This window comes from Austrofundulus limnaeus, unplaced genomic scaffold (genome assembly GCF_001266775.1).
Source record: "Austrofundulus limnaeus strain Quisiro unplaced genomic scaffold, Austrofundulus_limnaeus-1.0 Scaffold77, whole genome shotgun sequence".
Classification (NCBI taxonomy): Eukaryota; Metazoa; Chordata; class Actinopteri; order Cyprinodontiformes; family Rivulidae; genus Austrofundulus; species Austrofundulus limnaeus.
The window spans coordinates 378,808-381,984 of record NW_013952479.1 but is presented as its reverse complement, the minus strand read 5'-3'; the positions used below and the strand labels follow the sequence as shown (position 1 = coordinate 381,984).

General features: G+C 38.1%; 1 protein-coding gene across 1 annotated transcript in view; it reads left to right on the top strand.

Moving 5' to 3' along the window:
• Positions 1-3,177, top strand: part of rtn4r (reticulon 4 receptor) — a 65,150-nt gene that overhangs the window by 1,540 nt on the left and 60,433 nt on the right. The gene's annotated exons all lie outside the window — the stretch shown is intronic.

The window sequence follows — 3,177 nt, the reverse complement described above, 5'->3', positions numbered from 1 at the left end:
GTGTGTGTGTGTGTGTGTGTGTGTGTGTGTGTGTGTGTGTGTCATAAAGCTTGAGTGAATAGCCCAATGTTTACCAGACCCCACCCCTACACACACATTCACACACCTAAAGTGCTTATGCAACACCCTGTGCACACCTCCTCACAGTGTTCATTACTTGGCTAAAATTGAAGGATTATGGTACACACTAAAAGCTGCTGGGTTATTTTGATAACAGAGCGACTGAGGTTCCTTAAATTCACCCTTTTATAGGGACTAATGCACATCCTCAAAGTCACGCAGTACTTTGCAATCGTCAAGTCCATGCCCACTTCTGGTTCATTAGATGTGTTTCCATTGCAAATGTGCGCAAAACTTTGTCGATATTCTGTTAATGTCGAAATGTTTCGCAACTGCGGTGTTTCCATTAAGTAAGAAATGCTTTTAAAGCCACGCGTGAATACGTTTGTTCTCACGATAAGTCATTACAAACATGGCGGCGATGGATGTAAACACATAGCATGTTGCTACCGCGACGCTAGCTCTCATCAGAGGAGACATCGGCGTCTTTTATCGAGGTTTTCCAGCGACAAGCTCCTACTTGGGAGCGGCTACGTGTGCTGTTTTTGGGAAATTATAGTCGGTGAGTTACTACTGTCTTTTACTACTTCTGTGATATTACTACTACTTACTTCCTGTTTTTTTTTCGTCGTCGTCTTTTTCGCCAGTAGAAACAGCCGGTTGTTGATCACGTGACTCCCGTGATGCGAAAAAAGTGTTTCCATTGCAGTTTTGCGAAAAACATCAATTTCGATATAGCCGAAAAACCACCTCATCCTAGCGCAAAAACATTTTGTCGAAAAATGTAATATTTTTCGAAATTGACATGTTTCCCTTGAGCAAATTTATTTTCGAAATTCTAATTTGCGCATTTTCATGGTCAATGGAAACACAGCTAGTGAAACAATTGTGTTGTGTGCTCTGCAGCAATTCCAACATCCGGCAACATTGCACATTGAGAACATTTTGCTATCACAATATAAAATGTCAATAAAACAAATTTATGGTCTTGTCTAAATATTAAAAGTCCACAGAATGCAGGTGTGAAGGACCAACATATTGGAGCTGCACTCTGACTTTGAATACCAGAAGTAGCTATATATGTGTTTGGACACATTTTACGAATCACATTAGCATCCGTAAAAAGGTCAATAACATTAGCTAGCTAGCTGGTGCTAGTTATAGTTGGCTCCAGTAAGCTAGCATGAGTTGTAATCACTTAACATTCCAGATTGATTTTTTTAACTAAACTTTTTAGTAGCTCTAATTCAACAAATTCGTCATTTTCACTAGGGTTGCACGATATGAATGAGTGAATGAATGATACTTTATTGATCCCATGAAGAAAAATTACAGAGATACTAGGAAAACCTGCAATGTGCGATAACCGTAATACTGCGATGACAACATTACTTAAATGAACAAATATGTAGTGTTGATGTCTTTTTCTGCTCTGTGTTCAGAGAAAAACAAAAACAAACAAAAAATAATAATTTCCATTCCAGCATGATTTTTTTATATATATAAAGAGATTCATCCAATTGGCCAAATATGGAAAGGGCTTAATTTGATTGGTGAAATACTTCAAGCGTCATTCTGAGTGACAAAAAACATAAATTCAATTTTTGACCCAAGCATTTTTTGCAGTTTATGCAGCTTTTTGCGATGTGTATATTGACCAGGCTGTTATCATAATAAATTTTCGATACATACCCTAATTTCTACCAAATCTTGGTGTAAAAAATAGGTCCGCACAAAAGACAAACTTATATGTAACACTTTAGTTAAAAAATGCAATGACAATATCATTTGCAATAATTTTCTTCACTTTTCTCTTTATCTCATCTATCATCTAAAAGGTGTGGGCACCACAACCAGCAAGAGTCTGTTGGATTGACAAACTATACTTTTAGCATGTAGAACAGGCTGCATGCTATTTGAAATATAATTGCCAATGATTTATTACAGTCTAAACAGTCCTTTGAGTTATTGATATTGCACTCACTGACCTTGCAAGACAATAAATCTGTGATACGCTGCACAGCTCTATTGGAAAACTTAACCAATTATGCTGGGTCAAATTGATCTAAATAATCCAGTGGTTAGTTAAAAAAATGCCCAGGGTTGGCTCAGTCCATATTTGACCCGTGCAACACTGGGTTACAAAGTGGGTTGTTTTAGACCCAGTAATTTTTAGTGTAAGAAAGCCTCAGATTATTGTGGGTCCACAGAATAACTCGGCATCTCACAAAAATCAAAGAGGCAAATCTGCTTGTGCATTCTCTTTGATATGTCACAGAGTGATGCAAATTCAAGTGCACATCCCATCACTGGCTAAGAATGGCTCTGGGTCCCTCAAACCCTCCAGGCAAGTTTTCATCACCCTACTGTTGTTGTGATTTAGCACCAGGCCACAGACAGACACCTATATGTTTGATTTCCTTTTTTTTATTATTATTTATGTAATTGGTATCCATCTCTCTGCCTTCTGATTTGGCTGAGAAAATACGGCCTGTCGTGTCTTGTGTTTAAAGTGTCAGGGCGAGGAGGGACTTTAATTTACACTCTTTTTCACCCAGTCAGCATATGATCAAATGCCTCTGTGGGAAAGCTGTTGCTCGGGGGTGTCGTTGCTCCCTGTCCGCTGCCAAGCAAAGCCAATAAAGTGCAAATGAATGGTTAAAACCATTATGGTGGAACTGAAAGCTTTCTCTTCAGGAGGCTTAAACCAAAACACAAGGACTTCTTTTTTTTTGGTCAAATTAGTGATTTATTTTTCTATTTTCTCCCAAAAGAAAATCAGCTTTAGTTTTAAAAATAGGTCACAAGATGCAGATTCTAACGTGAGGAAAGTAATTCTTTAGAGCATATTAAACTGTAAAAAAAGACGATGTGTAAAGTGAAAAAACTAAAAGATGGATGTCTGATTTGCATCAGGTGAGATCAAACACTAAGTCATAACCTCACAACAAGACGAGGCATTTCTAACCCCTTGAAAGAGAATGTGGAATTGATCCATCTTTGTGTTTGTATGGATGTTTGCAAAAGTGGGAAGGCTGCAGAGATTATTTGTGTGTGTGTGTGTGTGTGTGTGTGTGTGTGTGTGTGTGTGTGTGTGTGTGTGTGTGTGTGTGTGTG